Genomic DNA, 26,657 nt, shown 5'->3' on the forward strand with positions numbered 1-26,657 from the left:
GATACCTGTATCTACTGTAGCTTACCCAGTTGGGAAGACAGCCCTGGGCAGTTCTGTAGCCTTGTATTTGTTCTCCATTGTCTGATTCATATCATGCACATTAACAACCCTTCTAAAACCACTCACCATGGCAATGTTCCGTGTTTGCGAAATAAAGGAAGTAGTGGAAAGAAAAATATATGTACGTATCCAAAATCTACATCAAAACAATATGAAAATAAGGGTGGAAAACAAGATAAAGAACAAACCTGCTGAACGACAAATAACACTAAAACAAAAGTAAAACTACAACCCATCAAGAAAAAAAAGAAGCAAGAACATTCAGTGTAAACAAAGATTCTGTAATGCAGTGTGCGGTGCAGCATCCTGGGGTTTAGGAAGACCACCGTAAAGTGCTATGTGGGTCATCAGACATTAAGGCCAAGGATCACACATATATGAGGAATATAAAACAATATTGCCACATGGCTGAAGCACTTATCAATCGCGTGAAGCAAAGTACCTGTGGGGTTACTACAGGGAGGCAGCACTCATAGATGATGAGGAGCCATCTGCTTGAGAGAGAACTCCTTAGAAACATCTCATCTGCTCCACTGATTTTTAGGACATGTTGTCCAGGGCAGATCACTCCGCAGCGTGGGTTATCATTCAGTGGAGAATCTCAAAGATCAGGATGTTTGCCGTTTTCAAATGATGACAGTGCAGAAACAGGATATGGGAGCCCTGATGATGCACTATGCAATGTAACTGATGAGCGACCCGGCAAAGTGTTAATTAATAACACTTTGTGTCTCATAAGGATTAAAATTTCAACTTCATAGGTTAATAATGTGGAGTACAGCAGCATATTACAGCCACGGTGAAGAAAAAAAAATACAGACACAGTAAAGGATATATAGTATATATATATATATATATATATATATATATATATATATATATATATATATATATATACAGGTAAAAATCCATTGCAACGAATATCTTTACAACAAAATTTTCATTACAACAAAATATTTTTATGGTCCCGACAGTTTCCCCAAATGACACGAGTCTATAAAAATCTTGTTACTATGAAGTACATTCAGCAGATACTTTCATGACAACGAAGTGCCCAAAAGACCTTGAAATGCCTGAATGAATCATCCACAGAGCAGTTAGTTCTGTGGCCACCGCTCAGTTGTGCACAACGATCCCCAAACAGAAACATTGGAGGTTTTTTTTCTTTCTTCAGACTTTCCTCGTACTGTTTTTTTTTTTTTTTTGCCTTTTTTATTTTCTGCGGTTTTCAGTAATACATTTTACTTATTGCTCATCAACATTTGAAAAACATCCATTGGAATTTAACTCATTGTCACCCTCCTATAGAAACGGCAGACATGAAAAAACGATAACAGTTCATATTAGAAAAAAATCTTAATATTTTTGCAGCTCTTGATTGCGGCAAAAAGAAAAAAGACATTGCCAGTGAATTCGGAATTTCGCCATCGACGCTGTCAACTTTCTTGAAAGATCAAGCAAAAAAAGAATGAAAAATATTGGGTTGCAAACGTATGTGAACTGCTGTATTTGAAGATGTCGAAAAAGCAGTTTTTATGTGGGTCAGTGATGATCATTCAAGAAACATTCCTATTAATGTGGCACTCATTCAAGAAAATGTGAGGTTTATAAACTCTCTTGGGACCTCCCCCTCTTAGACAACACGCCGAAGAGCGTCCTGAAGTCCGATCTCCGCGTCTATGGAAGACTGTTTAGCTGTTGCCGGGGCAACAGCAGGCTCAAAGCTATGCTGCGTCTCTCCGCCAAAGTAAACAGAAAAGATATCGGTGGGTGATGCAAGGAACATTGTAAATGCAGATAACAGGATTACTTGATCACTGATCTGGCCACGACCCTGCCTGACTGCTGTGTCTGTGTATAGCAGAGTGGCAGATCACGCTACAATAACTTACTGTGCTGTTCCTGTTTCAAGCTGAATAAAGCTGGTTCTGCTAAAGTACTGAGACTCAGCCTCGTGTTTTGGGGTGCAAGACAGGGACTTATAGAGTGACCCCGATCTTTTAGGATTCGCTTCTGTGTCCTTCACTGCAGCTCTGTGAGCCTGCTATTGCCCTGCCCCAGCAACGGACAAACAATCTTCCACAGACACTGCAATCGCGCTTCAGGATGCACTTCAGGATGACGTTCCTGCTGGGTGGGGAGTGGGCGGTCTCAAAAGAGTGCAGAAACCTCACAATATGAAGAAGGAAAGTACGATTCAGCTCCTGATTGATAAATGTGCTGCCCATAGTATGCTACCACATTTAGATAATGTTCGCGTTGAATTCCTCCCACCCAATTGCACAGCAGTGCTTTAGCCATTGGATTTGGGCATCATTCGCACCCTGAAAGTGTATTATCGCAAAGTAAATGCTGAGAAAAATTCTCGTCAGCATAACTTGTAGGCAGGAGGAGATTAAAATTAACATGAATAAAGCTATTATTATCATTCTTTAATTTAATATTATTTATTGTATCATTATGCTGCTGCTGGAGAATGTGAATCTCCCATTGGGATTAATAAAGTATCTATCTATCTATCTATCTATCTATCTATCTATCTATCTATCTATCTATCTATCTATCTATCTATCTATCTATCTATCTATCTATCTATCTATCTGAAATGATTGCAAACGCCTGGGTGCAAGTTAAAGAAAGCATGATAGTGACAAATACAGAATTTCATTACAACGAAATTTTCATTACAACTAAATATTTTTTAGGTCCCTGGGAGTTCGTTGTAATGGAATTTTACCTGTATATATATATATATATATATGTCAAGAATAAAGTCGACATGTTGACTTTATTCTTGACATTTCCACTTTATTCTCATAGTTTATTTTGTCATTGAAGTAGAATGTCATAAACTGAAGTTCATCTTAAAATCAATGTTTAATTTACTAGATTTTTTTCAAACCCCATCATAAGTTAATGTAGCATATTAAATGCTTTGTGTTAAGTGTTCCCCGAGGCAGTTAATCGCAACATGCTTTTTAAACGGACTTCCTCTTACACTGAGGAGCCGCAGGCAGCAATCGCCATACAGAATACATTCACTTCATGATATTCCTGCCCTCTGAACATTTAGAATGCTATGATTTTCAAATGTATTAAAGCATGTACTAATCATGTGCGGACACGATGGCATGGAGGTTGCACTGCTGTCTTGCAGCAAGAGGGTCCCAGGTGTTCCCTGCCTTGAGTTTGCATGTTTTTTTGGTGGGTTAACTCGGCGTGCTTCAGTTTCCTTTCAAAGTCATGTAGGATGCGGGGGTTTGTTATGCCATATTGACCCTGCTAGTGTATGTGTTGCTCGTATTCACCCTGGGATGTGCTGGCACCCCATTCATGATTAGCTGCTGCCGCTTGCTGAGATGGGCGCAATCCTGAATGGATGGCATAATTAAACATGTATAACGAAGATTTTTTTTAAGTTCTGAACACTCCGAGGCCTGATTTTATAACTAGTTTTAATTTCACAAAGACGTTTATCGTGTGGTGATTGGTTATGAGGAGAAAGAAAAAGGAAGGATAGGAACTGGGGGTTTGGTATGTCAGACAGAGACAGCACGCATGCAATAAAGAAAGCCCACTGAAAGGAACATCCATTGAATCCTGTATTCGTGTTACCGACCACCAGATCACATACTCGACATTTACACAATATTTCAGTTATACCTGTGTGATATCCATTCATACATCCAGTTTTTTGGAGTCTCGTCACACCTGCCATAAAGTTCTCTACACTGAATGTACACCTGGGGACCCCTTACTCTGAGGTAGCAGCACTACCGCCTCACTACCGTGCATGTTTAATACAGGCTTTAATGCATTTCATCATGAAAATTATATCAAGTATTTATCTTAGCATTCTAAATGTTCAGAGAGCAGGAATATCATGACATGAATGTATTCTGTGTGGCGATCGCTGCCGCCGCCTCCTCACTGCAATAGGAAGCACGTAGCGGTTAACAACTGGGTCGGGGAACACAACACAAAGCATTTAATGTGCTACATTAATTTATGACGGGGTTTGAGAAAATCTAGTTAATTAAACATTGATTTTAAGATGAACTTTAGTTTATGACATTCTACTTTAATGACAAAATAAACTATGAGAATAAAGTGGAAATGTCGACTTTAATCTCAACATAAACGGCGAGAATAAAGTGGAAATGTCGAGAATAAAGTCAACATGTCAACTTTATTCTCGACATATATATTTTTTTTTCTTCACTGTGGCCCTAATACACTTCCGTATTTTTTTATATTATTAATAGTCATGCTTCCCTTGATTACGGAATATTTATACTTGGGAGGCTACATACCAAATGCCTGGGAACTATAGCAACCGAGACAAAACTATTTTAGAAAAACTGTCAAATGATCATATATATTTTATCTATAAAGGCATCTCTGTGTGATACTTTGCCCAATTTCTAAGCTGTACATCCATCCATCCATTCTCCAACCCGCTGAATCCAAACAAAGGGTCACGGGGGTCTGCTGGAGCCAATCCCAGCCAACACAGGGCACAAGGCAGGGAACCAATCCTGGGCAGGGTGCCAACCCACCGCAGGACACACACAAACACACCCACACACCAAGCACACACTAGGGCCAATTTAGAATCGCCAATCCACCTAACCTGCATGTCTTTGGACTGTGGGAGGAAACCGGAGCGCCCGGAGGAAACCCACGCAGACACGGGGAGAACATGCAAACTCCACGCAGGGAGGACCCGGGAGGCGAACCCAGGTCCCCAAGTCTCCCAACTGCGAGGCAGCAGCGCTACCCACTGCGCCACCGTGCCGCCCTAAGATGTACATTTTATTCTAATCTAATCTAAAAGAATCAAGTACTGTGCACGCAATTCTCATCTGTAAATGAGCCACAGAAATGCATGTGCCCTCATAGTCCTTCCTGTGGGGAGGCAGACCCCTTTTTTTTCTTTTTAATCTTGTACTGAGAAGGGCACGCTCTTGATTTCCGTGAAAGCCCTTGGCCCTGATCATGAAACATCATCAATTTTGAGATTAACACATGGTGAAAAAGAGGGACTGAATTGAACAAAACAGTGGTCCCGATGAAACATTTTTTCTTTATTATGTGTTTCTTTTATTACATTCACCTTATAATTATTAATCTATAAACTTTGTAATAATCTTTAATTTAACCACATGTTAACTGATTTGCTTACTGGTGTATGTCTATTTGTATTTTGCTGTTTAGCCACTCACAGCAGCTGCAATAAGCTGCATTTTCCAATGTCATGCACACAAACAGCAAATCTTCGCAGCATCAATGTGCAAGTACAGACAGAAGGTCAATTATGTAGCTGAAATATTCTGCACAAATGTTAATGTATCTTCTTTACTATTCCTAAAATAAAGTATGATACCATGCACATAACATATATATTACAGTAGTTAGGCACCGCCGTGAGTGGCAGCCTTTCCAGCAACTCCGTGTACATCTTTATCTTCTTTATCTTTCTACCTTTTTCTCTATTTCACTGATCACTCCTACCACTTTCTTTTATGTGGATTCGTTTCCTGGACACTTTTTACTTCTTGAACATGGATTTTTATACGCCAAGGCTCGTCTATTCAGGTAGTCAACTTCTAGTGCTGAGAACAAAGGCCCTTGATGATGTGGTTCCCTATGTACCTGACAAGGTAAGAAGGTCGTATCGTGGCAGCAGAGCCAGCACTAAGCTAAAGGCTAAGCGGCTAGGGAGGAAGTGGCGATACAAGCCTTTGGTGCCTTCTGTTATCCTGGGAAATGTAAACTCACTACCAAATAAGATCAACGAATTGGCCGTGCTGGTGAAAAATGTCAGGACCGGCAGAGAATGCAGTTTGTTGTGTTTTTGTGAAACGTGGCTAACTACTAGCATCCCAGATGCTAATGTGGAGCTACCCGGGTTTAGCACAGTTAGAGTGGACAGAGACGCAAATACCTGCGGGAAGCGGAAAGGAGGAGGACTCACTCTCTTTGTGAACAGAAGGTGGTGCAACTCTGGACATGTAAACGTCAAAATCTCCACTTGCTGCAGGGACATCGAACTGTTGGCTGTAAGTCTGCGAACCTGTTACTTGCCCAGAGAGTTTGGACACGCATTGTTGTTATTGTTTACATCCCTCCTCGGGCAGACATGGAGATAGCGGCTGACATCATCCATTCTGCTGTTGCTAAACTACAAATGTAGTACCCCGAGGCCCTTGTGCTAATCTCTGGAGACTTTAACCATGTGACGCTGGACAAAACATTACCTGCCTTCTTCCAGTATGTGGATTGTAACACCCGGGGAAATAGGACTATTGACCTACTGTATGCAAACGTTAAAGACGCATACAGTGCCACCCCGCTGCCTGCGCTTGGGAGAGCAGATCATAACCTGGTTCTGCTTCAACCTCACTACAAACCAAAAGTGAGGGAGCTATCTACAACCACACGCTCATTCAGGAAGTGGTCCCCTGAGGCAGAGCAGGCTCTGAGAGACTGGAACTACAGACTGGGATATCCTGCAGGGATCACATAGTGAGAACATTGAGGAGGTTGTTGACTGTACTACTGACTACATCAACTTCTGTATGGACATTGTAGTTCCAGTAAGAACTGTATGTTGCTATGCTAACAAGAAGCCATGGATTACAAGTGACATCAAGGGCCTTTTGAACCAGAAGAAAAGGGCTTTTAAAGGTGGTGATCAGCATGAGCTCAAGCGTGTGCAGAAGGAACTCTGAGTCCAGCTCAGAGTGGCAAAGGAGCAGTACAGGAGAAAGCTGGAGCAGAAGTTACAGAATAACAGCATGAAGGAAGTGTGGGATGAGATGAAGATCATCACTGGCTGCAGCTCGAAGCGGGGTGCCACCATTAAGATAGATGTGGAGAGAGCAAACCAGACGAACAACTTCTTTAACAGGTTTGACCACCCTAACCCACTCTCACCTTGAAATACTGCACCCTCCACCCACCCTTCTGCTGATACCAGCATAGGAGAGAGTTTCCCCCCACCCACAATTACAGCAGCACAGGTGAGCAAAGAGCTGAGGAGACTTTGTGCCAGCAAAGCAGCGGGTCCAGATGGAGTATCGCCACGACTGCTGAAGGTCTGTGCATCGGAGCTGGGGAGTCCTCTACAGCACATCTTCAACCTGAGCCTGGAACAGGGGAGAGTCCCGAGGCTTTGGAAAACATCTTGCATCACCCCAGTCCCAAAGGTATCACGTCCTAGTGAGCTGAATGACTTCCGGCCTGTCGCTCTGACATCACATGTAATGAAGACCATGTAGCGGCTGCTGCTTCACCACCTGAAACCACAGGTCCGCCACACCCTCGACCCTCTGCAGTTCACATACCAGGAGAAGGTGGGAGTGGAGGATGCCATCATCTATATGCTACACCGATCCATCTCCCATTTGGACCGAGGCAGTGTTGCTGTAAGAATTATGTTCCTGGACTTCTCTAGCGCCTTCAACACTTAGGGAAAAGCTGACAGAGATGGGAGTAGATTCATACCTAGTGGCATAGATTGTGGACCATCTTACAGACAGACCTCAATATGTGCGTCTCGGGAACTGCAGGTCTGACATTGTGGTCAGCAACACAGGAGCGCCACAGGGGACTGTACTTTCTCCGGTCCTGTTCAGCCTATATACATCGGACTTCCAATATAACTCGGAGTCCTGTCACGTGCAACAGTGCTGCTTCACCACCTGAGGCCACAGGTGCAACACGCCCTCGACCCTCTGCAGTTTGCATGCCAGGAGAAGGTGGGAGCGGAGGATGCCATCATCTATATGCTACACCCATCCCTCTCCCACTTGGACAGAGGCAGTGGTGCTGTAAGAATTATGTTTCTGGACTTCTCTAGCACCTTCAACACCATCCAACCTCTGCTCCTTAGGGACAAGCTGACAGAGATGGGAGTAGATTCATACCTGGTGTTGTGGATCGTGGACTATCTTAAAGACAGACCTCAGTATGTGCGTCTCGGGAACTGCAGGTCTGACATTGTGGTCAGCAGCACAGGAGCGCCGCAGGGGACTGTACTTTCTCCGGTCCTGTTCAGCCCATATACATCAGACTTCCAATACAACTCTGAGTCCTGTCACTTGCAAAAGTTTGCTGATGACACTGCTATCGTGGGCTGCATCAGGAGTGGGCAGGATGAGGAGTATAGGAACCTAATCAAGGACTTTGTTAAATGGTGCGACTCAAACCACCTACAACTGAACACCAGCAAAACCAAGGAGCTGGTGGTGGATTTTAGGAGGACCAGGCCGCCAATGGACCCCGTGATCATCAGAGGTGACTGTGAGCAGAGGGTACAGACCTATAAATACCTGGGAGTGCAGCTGGATGATAAATTGGACTGGACTGCCAATACTGATGCTCTGTGCAAGAGAGGACAGAGCTGACTATACTTCACTAGAAGACTGGCATCCTTCAACATCTGCAATAAGATGCTGCAGATGTTCTATCAGACGGTTGTGGCGAGCGCCCTCTTCTATGCGGTGGTATACTGGGGAGGCAGCATAAAGAAGAGGGACGCCTCACGCCTGGACAAACTGGTGAGGAAGGCAGGCTCTATTGTAGGCACGGAGCTGGATAGTTTGACATTCGTGGCAGAGTGACGGGCGCTGAGCAGGCTCCTGTCAATCATGGAGAATCCACTGCATCCACTGAACAGGATCATCTCCAGACAGATGAGCAGCTTCAGCGACAGACTGCTGTCACCGTCCTGCTCCACTGACAGACTGAGGAGATCGTTCCTCCCCCAGACTATGTGACTCTTCAATTCCACCCAGGGGGGTAAACGTTAACATTATATAAAGTTATTGTCTGTTATACCTGCATTGTTATCACTCTTTAATTTAATGTTCTTTATCAATATGCTGCTGCTGGAGTATGTGAATTTCCACTTGGGATTAATTAAGTATCTATCTATCTATCTATCTATCTATCTATCTATCTATCTATCTATCTATCTATCTATCTATCTATCTATCTATCTATCTATCTATCTATCTATCTATCTATCTATCTATCTATCTATCTATCTATCTATCATAATTACAAATGGTGAGGCCAAATATGCAGCGTCTGCACATAATGTGAACATAACATTCTTGCACAGAATGTAATGTTTGGTCTTTCTTGGTGTTATATAGTCTGCTTTTATTCTATTAAAGAAACACCAAACCATAATACACATACTTCCCATAATATACGGTTAATTCCATCAACCCTGCATTTAAAGAAACAGACATCCCCGCAGATGCTACATCCCCCTCTCAAAAAAAAAAATACAATGTGTTTTGTTCTATACACTCCAATATTAACTAAGTCTTCTGCAGAGAACCTTATCGTGGTGGAGGGGTTTGCGTGTCCCAATGATCCTAGGAGCTCTGTTGTCCGGGGCTTTAAGCCCCTGGTAGGGCCACCCAAGGCAAACTGGTCCTAGGTGAGGGATGAGACAAAGAGCGGTTAAACAAACCTCCTATGATGAAAGACAACTTTGGACGGCGTTTTCCCTTGCCCGGACGCGGGTCACCAGGGCCCCCCTCTGGAGCCAGGCCTGGAGGTGGGGCTCGATGGCGAGTTCCTGGTGGCCGGGCCTGTACCCATGGGGCTCAGCCGGGCACAGCCCGAAGAGGCAACGTGGGTCCCCCTTCCCATGGGCTCACCACCTATGGGAGGGGCCAAGGAGGTTGGATGCAGTGTGAGTTGGGTGGTGGCCGAAGGCGGGGACCTTGGCGGTCCGATCCTCGGCTACAGAAGCTGGCTCTTGGGATGTGGAATGTTACCTCTCTGAAGGGGAAGGAGCCTGAGCTAGTGCGCGAAGTTGAGAGGTTCCGGCTAGATATAGTCGGACTCACCTCGACGCACAGTTTAGACTCTGGAACCAATCTCCTTGAGAGGGGATGGACTCTGTACCACTCTGGAGTTGCCCCCGGTGAGAGGCGCAGAGCGGGTGTGGGTATACTTATTGCCCCTCGACTTGGAGCCTGTACATTGGGGTTTACCCCGGTGGACGAGAGGGTAGCCTCCCTTCGCCTTCAGGTGGGGGGACGGGTTCTAACTGTTGTTTGTGCGTATGCACTGAACAGCAGTCTGGAGTACCCACCCTTTTTGGAGTCCCTGGAGGAGGTGCTAGAGGGCATACCATCTAGGGACTCCCTCGTTCTGCTGGGAGACTTCAATGCTCACGTGGGCAATGACAGTGAGACCTGGAAGGGTATGATTATGAGGAATGGCCCCCCCGATCTGAACCCGAGCTGTGTTTTGTTATTGGACTTCTGTGCTCGTCACGGATTGTCCATAACGAACACCATGTTCAGCATAGGGGTGTTCATATGTGCACTTGGCACCAGGACACCCTAGGCCTCAGTTCGATGATCGACTTTGTGGTCGTGTCGTTGGACTTGCGGCCACATGTCTTGGACACTCGGGTGAAGAGAGGGGCGGAGCTGTCAATTGATCACCACCTGGTGGTGAGTTGGCTTCGATGGTGGGAGAGGATGCCAGTCAGGCATGGTAGGCCCAAACATGTTGTGAGGGTCTGCTGGGAACTTCTGGCAGAGCTCCCTGTCAGAAGTAGCTTCAACTCCCACCTCCGGCAGAACTTCGACCACATCCCGAGGGAGGTGGGGGACATTGAGTCCGAATGAGCCTGTCGTGGCGGCAATCCCCGAACCCGTTGGTGGACACCGGCGGTGAGGGATGCCGTCAAGCTGAAGAAGGAGTCCTACAGGACCCTTTTGTCCTGTGGGACTCTGGAGGCAGCTGATAGGTACCAGCAAGCCAAGCGGAATGCGGCTTTGGTGGTTGCTGAGGCAAACACTCGGGCGTGGGAGGAGTTTGGGGAGGCCATGGAGAACGACTTTCTGACGGCTTTGAGGAGATTCTGGTCCACCATCCGGCGTCTCAGGAAGGGGAAGCAGTGCAGTGTCAACACTGTATATGGTGGGGATGGTGCGCTGCTGACCTCGACTCGGGACGTTGTGGGTCGGTGGGTGGAGTACTTTGAAGACCTCCTCAATCCCATTAACATGCCTTCCAATGAGGAAGCAGAGCCTGGGGACTCAGAGGTGGGCTCCCCCATCTCTGGGACTGAGGTCACCGAGGTGGTCAAAAAACTCCTTGGTGGCAGGGCCCAGGGGGTGGATGAGATACGCCCGGAGTTCCTCAAGGCTCTGGATGTTGTAGGACTGTCTTGGTTGACACGCCTCTGCAACATTGCATGGACATCAGGGACAGTGCCTCTGGATTGGCAGACCGGGGTGGTGGTCCCCCTCTTTAAGAAGGGGGACCGGAGGGTGTGTTCCAACTACAGAGGGATCACACTCCTCAGCCTCCCTGGAAAAGTCTATTCAGGGGTCCTGGAGAGGAGGGTCCGTCGGATAGTCGAGCCTCGGATTCAGGAGGAACAATGTGGTTTTAGTCCTGGACGCGGTACAGTGGACCAGCTCTATACCCTTAGCAGGGTCCTGGAGGGTGCATGGGAGATTCCCCCAACCAGTCTACATGTGTTTTGTGGACTTGGAAAAGGCATTCGACCGTGTCCCTCGGGGAATCCTGTGGGGGGTACTCCGAGAGTATGGAGTACCGGACCCCCTGATAAGGGCTGTTCGGTCCCTGTACGATCGGTGCCAGAGCTTGGTCTGCATTGCCGGCAGTAAGTCGAACCCGTTTCCAGTGAGAGTTGGACTCCGCCAGGGCTTCCCTTTGTCACTGATTCTGTTCATAACTTTTATGGACAGAATTTCTAGGCGCAGCTGGGGCGTTGAGGGGGTCCGGTTTGGTGGGCTCAGGATTGGGTCACTGCTTTTTGCAGATGATGTTGTCCTGTTTGCTTCATCAGGCCGTGATCTTCATCTCTCTCTGGATCAGTTCGCAGCCAAGTGTGAAGCGGCTGGGATGAGAATCAGCACCTCCAAATCTGAGACCATTGTCCTCAGCCGGAAAAGGGTGGAGTGCCCTCTCAGGGTTGGTAGCGAGATCCTGCCCCAAGTGGAGGAGTTCAAGTATCTCGGGGTCTTGTTCACGAGTGAGGGAAGAATGGAGCGTGAGATCGACAGGCGGATCGGTGCGGCATCCGCAGTAATGCGGGCTCTGCATCGGTCTGTCGTGGTGAAAAAGGAGCTGAGCCGCAAGGCGAAGCTCTCAATTTACCAGTCGATCTATGTTCCTACCCTCACCTATGGCCAGAAGTCTGTATAACCATCAGCATAAAGTGACTCCGTGAGAACCCTAACTACAAAGAGGACTATTTCATTTATGTTAGGTAGAATGCCCAAAGGGGACTGGGCGGTCTCGTGGCCTGGAACCCCTACAGATTTTATTTTTTTCTCCAGCCTTCTGGAGTTTTTTTTTTGTTTTTTCTGTCCACCCTGGCCATCGGACCTTACTCCTTTTTATGTTAACTAAGGTTGTCTTATTTGAATTTCTTATTTGTCTTTTATTCTTCTTTTCTTCATTATGTAAAGCACTTTGAGCTACTTTTTGTATGAAAATGTGCTATATAAATAAATGTTGTTGTTGTTGTTGTCATGAGCTATGGGTAGTGACCAAAAGAACGAGATTGCGAATACAAGCGGCTGAAATGAGTTTCCTCCGCAGGGTGTCTGGGCTTCCCTTAAAGATAGGGTGAGAAGCTCAGTCATCCGGGAGGGGCTCAGAGTAAAGCCGCTGCTCCTCCACATCAAGAGGAGTCACATGAGGTGGCTTGGGCATCTGATCAGGATGCCTCCTGGACGCCTCCCTGGTGAGGTGTTCTGGGCATGTCTAACCGGGAGGAGACCCCGGGGAAGACCCAGGACACGCTGGAGGGACTATGTCTCTCGGCTGGCCTGGGAACGCCTTGGGATTCTCCCGGAAGAGCTAGAAGAAGTGGCCAGGGAGAGGGAAGTCTGGGCATCTCTGCTCAAGCTGCTGCCCCCGCGACCCGACCTCGGATAAGCGGAAGACAATGGATGGATGGATGGATCTTCTGCAGAGGGCGCAGTGGTGGCTCTGAGGCTAGGGATCTGCACTGGCAATCGGAAGGTTGCTGGTTCGAATCCCGTATAATGCCCTTACCCTGCAATTGCTCCGTCCTGGGTATGATGTTAATCTGCATCCATCCCTGCATGTAGGCCCTCTAACCTGCAGGGAATACTTGGGGATTGGTGGCAGAATTGGCACTCCAGCCACCATAAAAAATCTCCCACTGTTCCACTCCATCTGAACTAGTGTGGTGCTGAGGTATCACCCGTTGCATGGCTGCACTCGGGTCCTAATCTGGATCTTGAGTTGGTCTGTCATGTGGTGGGTACGGCAATGCACTGTATTAGTGCGTGCTCCTAACCTCTCCTCTTCTGCAGGGACAAGAACATCAATTATCAATAAACACCAACATGTTTTCATCCAAATGTGCTATTATTGTAAAAGTAATGCATTAACTAGATAAATTGCAGCTTAAAGTATATGTTTTACAACAGTATGAAACTTCAAACAACAAATGTATCACTATATCCTTTAAATTTATAAATTCAAGATATTTCTAGGCTTGACAGCACGTCCAGATCTTGTGTGATACAACGATGGGCAGTCATTTTGTGGCTGAGGTGTGTGCTTCAGGCTGTGGTGATGAAGATTCACTTTGCCCAGAGTCGTCATGCACCTCATAAGGGTAGTCCATGTCTCAAAACATGTTCGGGGTTTCTTTAGTGGCAAGGAGGTGTCAATGGTTTCTACGGTATACTTGGCCTTCAGATGTCCGTATGTGGTAGGACCTTTTTGTATCAGTTGCTTGGATGACAATTGTTGGTTTCCACTGTCCCTGTTCTTGAACTCTGACAAAGTCACCTTTATTTAGCGATGACAGAGGCTTGGCTGACCTGTCATAGTATTATTTCTGTTTGTGTTGTTCCTCTCGGCATCAATCATTGCTTTGTCTTCCTCACTTCCCGTCAGGAATGTCCATAGACGCGCGGCATCATCTAGGGTCTGCTCCTTTGGGCGAGCCCCATTCTTCTTCCCAGACTTCTTCCCCATCACGTTCCAATGTTTACGGAGGCTTTCTGTTATGCAGTGCAGCCTACTGAGTATGGTGGTTTTCTCTACGTGTCCTGATGCTGTCTTCTTGGGGTTCTCTGTCCACAGAAATTTTTAAAATTCAGGTCCTCTGCCAAACCGACGGCCAGAGAATCCTGCCGACTACGCCAACTGTGACAGATTAAAGGTCTCCGTGACACCTTGAACCCTCAGACTACACGTCAGACACCAGGTAAAAGTCCAAATATTATATTTATTAGGACAATAACGTGCACAAAGCACCCTCCTCTCCACAATACTGAAATAATTAATAAACAATCAATAAATCAATAATCCTCCTCACTCCCAGATGTTTTGCCACCTTTCCACCCGGCTCAGCTCAATGTCTGGGCTTTCCCAGAGTCCTTTATGCCCCCTGACCCGGAGGTGTTTCTATTCCATTACCCACAAGTCCTTATTCCTTCCGGGTCAGGGTAAACAGTCCTTATCTTCAACCCAGGAGCACGTCGTTTCTTCCTGTCATGGGATTATGACGCACTTCCGGGTTATAGGGCATATAAGAGTCCACGAGCCTCCCTACAGCGACTCCCGGTGGTCCCCAAGGTATCCAGCAGGGCTGTGCATAAAAACTACAAAGTCCATGAGGCCCTGCTGGAATTCAGGGCCTGTCCATGCTGTCGGGAGAGCTCCTCCTGGTGGCCTCGGGGTGAGGGCCGGAAACTCTCGCCGGCCATCCATAACAATGGCAATACAGAGCGGAGTCTTCTGCTCATCAGAAGTTGTGCAGGGGATTCAAAATTGGCTACAGGTGTGTTTCGGTATTCTACTAGACTGACGTATGGGTCATTCTTACCAGTATTTGCTTTGTCAAGCAGGGATTTGATGATCTATACAATTTTCTCGGAAAGGCCGTTGCTCTGCGGATAATAAGTTCTTGTTGTTACGTGCTGGAAATCCCATGTTTCCCTGAGGAGTACTGTGGACCATTTTCTGAAATAACGCACTCTGGAATACCATGCCTAGCAAAGTTAGCTTTCAGATTCTGGATCACAGCTGCAGAGGTGGTTGTGCTGAGGTTATCTAGTTCGCTGTATCTGCTGTAATAGTCGACCTGTGACAATAAAGTTTTAGTTATTCCATGTGAATAGATCAGTTGCTATGATCTGCCATGATCTGTCTGGAATCTGGTATGCTATCATTGGTTCCTTAGTATTGGACACACGTCGTTCAAGGCAAGTGTTGCATTGTCCAATCATTTCCTCAATCTGCTTGCACATACCTGGCCAGAATAAAATGTCTCTAGCTCTCTGTTTACTTTCCTCCATCCCCATATGGCCAGCGTAAATGGACAGTAGCTTGTCTCTTAAGGATTTCGGAATGACAGTCGTCTCCTCTTTAAAGACAATGCCATTGATCTGGCACAGTTAATCATGATAATTCCAGCATTCTAAAATGTTTTGTGGACATTTTTGTCTTTCTTCAGGTCTTCCTTCCTGAATTATTTTCTTTACGGTTACTATCTGCATATCTTAGTAGTTTCAGCCTGGATCTTTTCCAGTTTACAGTCACTCACAGGTAAACTGTTATATACCATGTGGACTTGAATGTCCATGCCCTCACTGAGACTTATATCAGGGTCTGCCAGGTTCAATAGTTGGCACAGTGGTGCATTTATGTCAGAGACGCCAGGTACAAACTTACAAAGATAATTTGCCATGCCAAGCACTGTCCTCACAGGTGGTGCAGTGGTAGTGCTGCTGCTTTGCAGTAAGGAGACTGTGGAAGATTGTGGGTTTGCTTCCCGGTGCCTCCCTGTGTGGATAGCGCTTTGAGTACTGAGAAAAGCGCTATATAAATGTAATAAATTATTATTATTATTATTATTAAGCACTGTTTCTAATTGTGCATGATTCTTTGGTGGCTTCATATGTTTGATTGCAGATTTCCTTTACAGGATCAAGCTTGATGCCAACTGAGTGAGATAATGCCCAAAATGATTGACCTTTATAACACCAATAGTGCTCTTGTCTGGGTTAAGACGAACACCCCTCTCTCTGGATCTTTGCAACACAGCATGAAGGTTGCAGTCATGTTCCTCTTTGTTCTTGTCATATATGAGGATGTCATCCACAATTGCTACTGCACCTTTGAGACCTTCAAATGTTTCATCTGTGTTTCGATGGAATTCATCTTGAGCTGAGATGAGACCAAAATGTAGACAAAGGAACCTATATCAACCAAATACTGTGTTAAATGTGGTCAATTTGGAGGATTTTTCAGTAAGCTTCATTGCCCAATATCCAGATATGACATCCTACACATTGAAATATTGGGCACAGGCAAGCTTTGCCACAGTATCATCAAATGTGGGCATAGGGTAGTGAGGATGCCTGATTGCCTTATTAAGGTCACGTGGATCAAGACACACCCTTAGTTTCCTTGTTCGTGGCTTTTCCACAATGACAAGTGCGTTGGCCCACTTGGTTGGCTCCATCACCTTGGTAATGATGCCTGTTCTCTCCATGCTGTTTAGTTCCTCTTGTAGCTTACTGCAGAGAGCATAAGGAAACCTTCTGGGAGGGTAAATCATAGTTACAGCTGTTGGATCAAGATGAATTATGCACTGTTCTGGAAAGAGACCAATTCCTGTGAATATAGTAAAGAACTCTTGCATTATTTCATTTGTTTTGTTGTCAGGTACTGACACAGATAGGTCAAGCTTGATTAGGTCCAAGTTCAAACATGCCTTCAATCCTAGAAGTGGTGGAACTTGTGTGTCCGCAATGTACAAATCAAGGGCTATTACATGGTCTTTATATGTGTACTTTACATTACAGGTCCCATTACTAGAAGCTGTTGTCCACCATACCCAGTGAGCTGCCTTGCAGTAGGCAAAATGGTATATTTGGCTTTCAGGCTGCTGTATACATTTCAGATATTACATTTACCTGAGCTCCATTGTCTAATTTGAACCTCAGCTTTTCACCATTTGGTCCAATTTCTATGTCTGCAAAAGCCTCCTCTGCGTTTGGAGTTCGGTTCTTATTGAGCACTGAATCTTTTTTGCCTACAGGACTTCCAACTACATGTACGGCTTTTATTCGAGTAGACCGACAAACTTTGGCAAAGTGGTTTAGCTTGCCACACTTGGCACACTGTTTCCCTTTAGCTGGACATGCATCCAGCTGACTGTGTGTTCTTCCACATCTGTTATATATCTTGCAACGTTCCAAGCTAGCGCAAGCAGAATCTGGAACTTTCTTAACATAGCGCGGCTTTGCTGATCGTTTCATCAGCTTGTTAACTACACACACAGTCTGATCCATATCACTGTTAGCCGACATTGTTTTTAATTGAACTTGTGCAATTTCATGAGATAGGACAATATTAACAACCTTTTCCAGTGTAAGTTTGGGACCCTGATTTACCAGATTTTCTCTCAACCTTGAAGAATGGACGCCAAATAATATGCAGTCTTGCACCATTTTTCCATGATTTGCATGTGCACAGTCTTTGACTAACAGCCATAGCCCCGTTAAAGTATGAGGGGCCAAACATGCCATAAATCATATATTTTTGTATGAACACTATTGGTTTATGAATATTTACTATTGGTTTGCCTCACATACTTAATTGGTTTGCATGCATACAATACTGGTTTCATTCATTTGAAGTATATTGGTTCGTGTCCGTATATTACCAGTTTGTGCGTGAACTATATCCGTTTGTATGTGCATACCACTGGTTTGCATATGAACTATATTGATTTGCGTCTGTATATCACTGGTCCCAGTACGTTTGTTATTGGTCTGTGAGTGAACTGCATCGGTTTGCGTGTGCACTATATTGGCTTGCATTCTGTGTCGGTCTAAAAATGGATTTATGTATGCACTATATTGATTTCATGCACGTCTTATACTGGTTTCATGTAGGTAACCTGTCGATTTTGCACTTGAACTCTATTGGTTGTATGTGTGATCACACATGTGCGCATGGAAAACAGCTGAAGGGTCTAAACGCTGGTAATTCTACGCCAGGCCAGGGGGCGGCAGAGTGTACTGACTGTCTCTCTCAGTCCCTTGCAGACCTTTCCCGGGAAATCCCACCTGTTGCCAGCCCCAAGGATGACGTCACTTCCGGGCACGAGGATGCCACTCCCAGTTCCAGGACTGATGATGTAATTTCCCTTCCAGGCCTTTAAAACTGCCATCTTGCCTCAGTACAGGTGGTTCTGTTCTGGACACTGACCTAAGCACATCGTGCTACCGAAGAAAGCAACTTTTGTAGCCTAGAAAATATTATACAGGTGGTTGCCCCAACTCTTTATGATGTCTCCGACTCATTCTTATCACAGTGTGTACCAGGTCAGTTTTGTATATGAAGCAACTCTGTGTATGAACTACATTGGTTCAACTTCTGCGTGCAAACTATATTGGTTGTTCACGTGATCTTCGGCAGCAATGGGAGGGGCAAGAAACAGGAACTCAGGGGCCGGTAGAGTCATGGAGCAATAAGCGGCGGACAGGAGACGGACCGGCATTAGAACAGTGCAGTATTTTCTTTTTTGCTCAATACGTTTGCGAAAGGACTTGGTGGTAATTATTACTATTTAACAGAATCTACTCTTGAATTTGTAATGAACACAAGGCTGAAGTTAGGTACATATTTGGCCATCTTCTTATTCGTTTCCAGGATCATGTTTGCTCGCACCCAGCCACAGTTCTTTTTCACACAGCTTTTGAAACCAGTTATTTATTCTGAAGGCAAAATATTCTACATTTGCGACTGACGCCTTTATGCAACATACAATATTTAGTTACTACTGGTTACATTTCTTTTGCCCAGTGCCCCCCACGCCGCACAGACAGGTGAAGTGACTTGCTCATGGTCACACAGTGTCAATATCAGGACTTGAACCCACAAACTCAGAGTTTAAAAGTGTAAAGTCTTAACCACTATGCCACAATGCTTGCACATCTACAACATGTATATTAATTGGCATAATATAAATGTAATTTTGTTAAAGTTGAGTTTAACATTTTCAACCTGTTCAAATTCAAAATCTGGAATATTTATTTTTTCAAATAATAGATCAGTTTTCAAATTAATGTACACGCTGTAGAATATTTTGCCTTGCTGTTACTATTGAAGAAAATGCTGGGTTGTGAATAAGTAGCTGACTTTAAGCATATATGTAGCTAGGAATGAATAAAAAGCCAGCTGTATTGGCACCTAACTTCAGTCCTGTGACCATTTCAGATGTTAAAAATAATTACCATCAAGCCCTTTCACAAACATACTATGACGTGCAAAAGTATTCAATCCCCTTGAAAGTTGTCATGATTTTCCACAAGACAAAAGATTTGTACACATATTTATTCATTCAGTGTTTTTTTCTTATGCTGTAACAAAACATTTACAAAGTCAAAATAAACCATTTTATGTAGACATTTAATTGAAGAAGAATACCTCCATAGTTAGTGTTTACACACCTATTTAAACCTCTATGCTTTGGAAGCACCAGGTTTACACCAATGACAAATTAATTACAAAGATGACAGTCATAATTAAACATGAAAATGTGCTACTTGTGAGTCCTTTCCTTCTGTCTGGATATAAAAAGCCCCCTTTGTAAGGGCTGTAGTCTTTGTTGGACAGTCACTGCAAAAATGAAGAGAAAGGAGCATTCTGCTGATGTGACAAAGTTATTGAAATGCACAAGGCAGGAAATGACAATAAAACATATCAAAGAGTTTGAATGTCCCATTGCGCACTGCTGTATCCAAAATCAGAAAGTGGAAGGTTCATCACAGCACCCAGACTCTAACTTGAACAGGCCGTCCCTCAAAACTCAACATGTAGTGACCCTGGCTGTATGATGGTCAACTCTCAGACTGATGGTTTATGAATGTTTATTACCATTTCCATGACCTTCTTTCATAAACACACTGTAAGTGCTATAAAGGGAAAGTACAAAATAGAAAGCATGTAAATAACATAAACATTGGTAACTTTTGTTCTACATGTAACACAAAGAAATTAATACCTTGTTCACTTTTCAGCGAGGTGCTTGATTTTCCTTTCCTATTCCCGGCAAAAACTGCACAATTAATTATGTAAGCCAAAGACACCCAATAACTTATCAAAATAAAAGTCACGCAAACTCTGTGATTCAAGCCCTGCTGAAGCATCATGAGTCCTTTACACAACATCAGACTTAGACATCAACTACTGAGAGAGGAGACTAGAAATCCATCCGTCACTCTCAGATGTTTCCATCCATCCATTTTCCAACCTGCTGAATCCGAACACAGGGTCACGGGGGTCTGCTGGAGCCAATCCCAGCCAACACAGGGCACAAGGCAGGAACCAATCCCGGGCAGGGTGCCAACCCACCGCAGACTCTCAGATGTTTGCAATGGATAAATATGTGGACAAATCTTTTGTCATGCAGAAAATTAGGATGACTTTTAAAAGGATTGAATACTTTTGCAAGTCACTATATTTTTGTGAAAGGGCTTGGTGGTAATTATTTTTACCAGTATTTTCCCTTAATTCTGAAATGATCACGGGGCTGAAATTAGATAAACATTCAACTGGCATTTAAGTCACTCCTAGCTACATCCAGTATAAGCTTGCAGTCAGCGACTTATTCACACAGCTATTGCAAACCAGCTTTTTATCTATACTAATAAAGCCCTCACTGACTCACTCACTCACTCATCACTAATTCTCCAACTTCCCGTGTAGGTGGAAGGTTGAAATTTGGCAGGCTCATTCCTTACAGCTTACTTACAAAAGTTAGGCAGGTTTCATTTCAAAATTCAAAGCGTAACGGTCATAACTGGAACCTCATTTTTGTTCATATACAGAAATGGACTGCAGCTCGCTGACCGTGGGAGGCGGGGTTGTGGGGGTTGCATATCGCGTCATCACGCCTCACACGTAATCACGTGAACTGACTGTGAAGGAAAAAGGACGGCCTTATATGGCGTTCGTTTATAAAACTGTGGACAGGCTGTGTAAAGGCTGCTTCACAAAAAAACAGATCCTTAACAAATTGTTATTGGTATATTTTCCCTCAGTTTAAAAAGGTTTTCTTTTCTTCTTAATTAAAATTTAAAAGCAATAATTCACCGCTGCGAAGCCCCTCTAGCGCTGACATCCGAGGTCCGATTCCTGTAAGGGAGTGCAGTGAGTGTGTACACCTGATGAGCCAAGAATTAGGGTTAAACACGTGTTGCGTACTCTTTGCATTATTTGACAGTAAACTATTTTCAACCAGATAGGCGGAGTGGTGGCTCTGAGGGTTAGGGACTTGTACTGGCTATCGGAAGGTTGCCGGTTCGAATCTCGTAAAATGCCAAAAGGGACTCTGCTCTGTTGGGCCCTTGAGCAAGGCCCTTTACCTGCAATTGCTAAGCACTTTGAGTAGTGAGAAAAGTGCCATATAAATGCAAAGAATTATTATTATTCTATGATCTGCTTCTCACAACTGAAGGCACCGTGGCTGATGTTAGCTGACTTGCTGGCCAACCATAAGCGTTACCTGGTAGGTAACCACCCATACAATCAGATTGTGATTCAGACTACGAATGCCGTGAATGTAATTACCCTGACCTACATGCTAGACAAAACCTCAATGAAGGAGAAACAGTGTGTAAGCATACATATTAACACATGTGCAATTAAACGTGTGCATTTATGGGGTGTTTTCTCAGGCTTAAAAGCTCGCCTTTTATTAAAAAGGTAAATGCAAACTGTTTTCATTCTGAAGGACACAAACCATGTTGGATTTCAGCCTTTAAACGCGCAAAAATGTCGGTACACCAGATAAATAAGCGCAACATATTATCAGTTGTATTGTATGCTTACAATACATATAGAAATGTGTTAATCGTTAACTAATAGTATGGGATGGTGTTTTCCGACTCGCACCTTGATTTAAACGATTCCATGTCTTGGTGGGTTTGCGTAGCTTATTGTCAATATCTTTACACCTCTTTTTAAGACTTATTGACTGAAACGGGCTTTCACGAAAAAATAAGTAAAAATAAAAGGTATATATTTCTGTTTTATTTAAACCTTTTAAGTTCGTATGCATAGCCCCATTTGGCTGTTTTCGTTTTTTTTTTCTTTCTTCAGTAATATTTAATCTCCTTAAAGAAAAGCAACATATCCATTTTACTTTTTTTGTATCTCTTTAGTAATATTTTAGTGTAAAAGGATAACCAGTATTTAAACCTTTTATGTTACTTTATAAATTTATTTTACACAATGTTGAAAAAGGGCGGCACGGTGGCGCAGTGAGTAGCGCTGCTGCCTCGCAGTTGGGAGATCTGGGGACCTGGGTTTGCTTCCCGGGTCCTCCCTGCGTGGAGTTTGCATGTTCTCCCCGTGTCTGCGTGGGTTTCCTCCCACAGTCCAAAGACATGCAGGTTAGGTGGATTGGTGATTCTAAATTGGCCCTAGTGTATGCATGGTGTGTGTTTGTGTGTGTCCTGCGGTGGGTTGGCACCCTGCCCGGGATTGGTTCCTGCCTTGTGCCCTGTGTTGGCTGGGATTGGCTCCAGCAGACCCCCGTGACCCTGTGTTCGGATTCAGCGGGTTGGAAAATGGATGGATGGATGTTGAAAAATTAATAAGAAAGCTACATATTTTGGCAGCTGCTGCTTTAATTTTCAATAAAATGAAAAAAGCTCCAAGAGAAAACCTCAATGAAGAAGAAACAGTTTGCACTATCTAAAAAGGAGAAACCCTCATTTATAAAAGTTTGCTGCAGATGACTTAACTGAAAATAAATGAATAGTTCCTATGTGTATAATACATATTTATCTATTTGACTTATGCCTTTATTTAAGCAACTTACAACATCTGAGGTACAATTTGTTACATTACTTTTGTTTTTTGCAGCACAGGCAGGTGAAGTGACTTCCTCAGGGTCACACAGTGGTGTCAGTACCACGATTTGAACTGACAAGCTCCGGGTTTGCTGAAATATTACTGAAGAAAGGAAAAAAACGAAAACGGGCAAATAGGGCTATGCATACAAATGTCCATCCGTCCATTATCCAACCCGCTATATCCTAAATACAGGAGCCAATCCCTGCCAACACAGGGCACAAGGCAGGAAACAAACCCCGGGCAAGGTGCCAGCCTACCGCAGGGTGCACACACCCACACACCACGGACAATTTAGAATCGCCAATGCACCTAACCTGCATGTCTTTGGACTGTGGGAGGAAACCGGAGTACCCGGAGGAAACCCAGACAGACACGGGGAGAACATTCAAACACCACGCAGGGAAGCGAACCCGGGTCTCCTAACTGGCACCTTTCACTGTGCCACCATACCACCCGCATACAAACTTGAAAGGTTTAAATAAAACAGAAATATATACCTTTATTTTTACTTTCTTAACTTGTGGAGGGTGTATCCTGTAGCAAAGCCCTAAGTTTTTTCATGAAAGCCCCTTTCAGTCAGTAAGCCTTAAAAACAGGTGTAAAACTAAACTTGCAGCACCGCTATTCAATTACACTCGCATAACGCCTCTCCTAAGGGGACATACTGTGGGATCTGGGCATCAGTCAAAGCACCAATCACAGGCCCGATTAGAAAGCGGGAAGCTGTGATTTGTCGTCTCCCTCCCATGTAACAATCACAGCCCGTGTTACAACGCACTATGTATGTATGTGTATATGTATATATGTATATGTGTGTGTGTATGTATGTGTGTATATGTATGTGTATATATATATGTTGATATGTGTATATATATATGTATATGTGTATGTAGATATGTGTATATGTATATGTATATATATGTTTACATAACCAGGCGGCACGGTGGCGCAGTGGGTAGCGCTGCTGCCTCGCAGTTGGGTGATCTGGGGACCTGGGTTCACTTCCCGGGTCCTCCCTGCGTGGAGTTTGCATGTTCTCCCTGTGTCTGCGTGAGTTTCCTCCGGCTGCTCCGGTTTCCTCCCACAGTCCAAAGACATGCAGGTTAGGTGGACTGGCGATTCTAAATTGGCCCTAGTGTGTGCTTGGTGTATGGGTGTGTTTGTGTGTGTCCTGTGGTGGGTTGGCACCCTGCCCAGGATTGTTTCCTGCCTTGTGCCCTGTGTTGGCTGGGATTGGCTCCAGCAGACCCCCGTGACCCTGTTTTCGGATTCAGCGGGTTGGAAAATGGATGGATGGATGGATGTTTACATAACCTCTTTAACACACTACTTCTCCGCTGCAAAGCGCGGGTATTTTGCTAGTTCTATTATAACAGCAAGGCAAAATATTCTACAGCGTGTACATTAATTGTCATTATTACAAACTGATCCATTACTTGAAAAAATAAATATACCACATTTTGGTCCTGCACGGGTCAAAAGGTGGTCGCCCTCTTGTTTCTCAATTGTATTCCGTGGTTAATCAGCTGCTCGGAATTTTGTGCGCCGGGATTTGCGCTCTTTGGCACCTAACTTCAAAATGGAGCAGTAGCAATTCGGAATTCGTTTTGAGATTCAAGATTGTCTCTCTTTCTGGAATACTCGTCTCTGTAGCTTCTTTTTTCAATCCGTTTATAATAATGACAATAACGATAATGATGGTGATTGTTATAAGAAACACTTCTTAATGAAAAAGGCCGAATTAATCAACAAATCACATGAATGAAGGCTTTAAAACTAAAAAGAGACATGTATAGAGTTAACGCAGATGTACTTTTCCTTGTCTTAAGTGAAAGCGAATGTGAAACTCGGAGCTCAGTCGTGACGCCCGTATATAAGAAGCTGCACCGCTAGGATTCGGGTGTCTGACTGGGAGACGGGGAGAGGACAGCGGCGCAGTGGTAAGTGACACGCACTGCACGGGGAAACACTAATGGCTTCTATTTACATGACTATCTGTAGACAGATTTTGGCACATTCCTATCAGATTCAGGGGCGGACTTGAGGTAGTGATGGCACCAGGTAGAGCTTGAACCCTCCCTGCTGGTTTGTGGAAAGCACGGGAAAAAAAAACTAGTAGGGAATGTCAACGCGGAGCAGTCGCATTAACCTAGGGCGACCGGGCGCCCCATTTTTACCAGTATAGTCCCGTTTTCAGGAAATGAATGGATCCTGATTAACGAGTGAAACATTGCAAAATGACTCGTTTTTAACAGGCAGCCAATTTAATAGATACAAGGTGGCGCAGTGGTAGCGCTGCTGCTTCGCAGTTAGGATACCCGGGTTCGCTTCGCGTGGAGTTTGCATGATCTCCCCGTGTGTGCATGGGTTTTCTTTCACAGTCCAAAGACATGCAGGTTAAGTGTATTGGCGATCCTAAATTGTCCCAAGTGTGTTCTGTGGTGGGCGGGCGCCCTGTCCGGGTTTGTTCCTTCGTTGCGCCCAGCAAGGTTTGGCTCCAGGAGATCCTGTGTTAAGATATAGCGGGTTGGAAAATGACTGACTGACTGACATTGTGCCGCAAACATAGTTCCGCCGAGCTATATGAACGCAAAAGATTCAATAAACGTATAACAGCGAACATAATTGTGGCGGCCCCTTTGATCAGTGGGTGACAATTTTTGGTCAATGCCTCACACCCTCACACATAACAATATTTTTAACAGGAGAAAAAATGAAAAAGTGGAGTGAACAAAAGTGATAAAGGAAGGGCAAGCATAATGTTCTCGTTAAGTTTACATGATGAACAGAAGCGCTTCAGGTCTATCTTGCACTTTCATATGTCATTCATATTTATTACTTTTGATACGGCGTCGTGCTCCTATCGTATAGTTCGATGATTTTCGCCGCTCTGTCAGGCACACTTCAGTTCGCGGGGCTCCACCCTACCCCTGCAGAGTTTCGCGTGTCTGGTTCTGTCACAGGTTGTGTTGCTACAATATGCGTTTGTGTGTGTGTCTGTGTGTGAGAGAGAGCGGGAGAGAACGAGAGAGAACAAGAGAATGTAACACCAAAGATTAAAATATTTGATAGCCATTCAGATTACAATGTGCTATGCCAGATATTAAAAACAATGAGAGCCTGAGACTTGTGAGAGAAAACATGCTGGCACCAAATTATTGTGAAAGTGGAAGGCATTTGTTGTTGTCATGGTAAAACTAAGCAAAAATAAAAATAAATACATTTTAAAAAGTAAATATAAATGTACAGTATCTGTTTTTCACCAGTTTGCAAGCTAAGCACTTTGTGACGCTACCAATAAACTTTACTTTTTATGGCTGACTCAGTAATTGAACAATGTTTGTTTGTTTTGCTGTATTGTTAAATGAGTTTTTTAAAGCACAAGTGATTAATCCACCAGTACATTCTGCCCAGGAGTTTGGACTCTAATGAATCTTCTGTTAGCATATGAAAGAACAATTTTATTTTCAAAAAAGGATTTTTAACTACACTACAAATTGACGACCAATTTGTTTTTAACAAAATGTGCACACGACAAGAAAGCTGACATGTTTTCACTGTCCATAAGGTATTTCAAATAAAGGTTGTACCTGCAATACGTTTCAGCTGCAGGCTTTTGAATTCAATACAATAAGCACAAGGAAAACCAGCAGCTCACCATA

General features: G+C 44.2%; 2 protein-coding genes across 2 annotated transcripts in view; both read left to right on the plus strand.

The window, feature by feature from the left end:
* The window catches only part of LOC127529379 (uncharacterized), a 773,396-nt gene that overhangs the window by 37,353 nt on the left and 709,386 nt on the right, over positions 1-26,657 (plus strand). The gene's annotated exons all lie outside the window — the stretch shown is intronic.
* Positions 24,826-26,657, plus strand: part of LOC114658715 (interferon-induced protein 44-like) — an 87,700-nt gene continuing 85,868 nt past the window's right edge. Inside the window, exon 1 of the mRNA XM_028810756.2 lies at positions 24,826-24,935. The gene's annotated coding sequence lies outside the window, so the exon portion shown is untranslated. The remainder of the gene's footprint in view (positions 24,936-26,657) is intronic.

Source organism: Erpetoichthys calabaricus, chromosome 10, assembly GCF_900747795.2.
Source record: "Erpetoichthys calabaricus chromosome 10, fErpCal1.3, whole genome shotgun sequence".
NCBI lineage: Eukaryota > Metazoa > Chordata > Cladistia > Polypteriformes > Polypteridae > Erpetoichthys > Erpetoichthys calabaricus.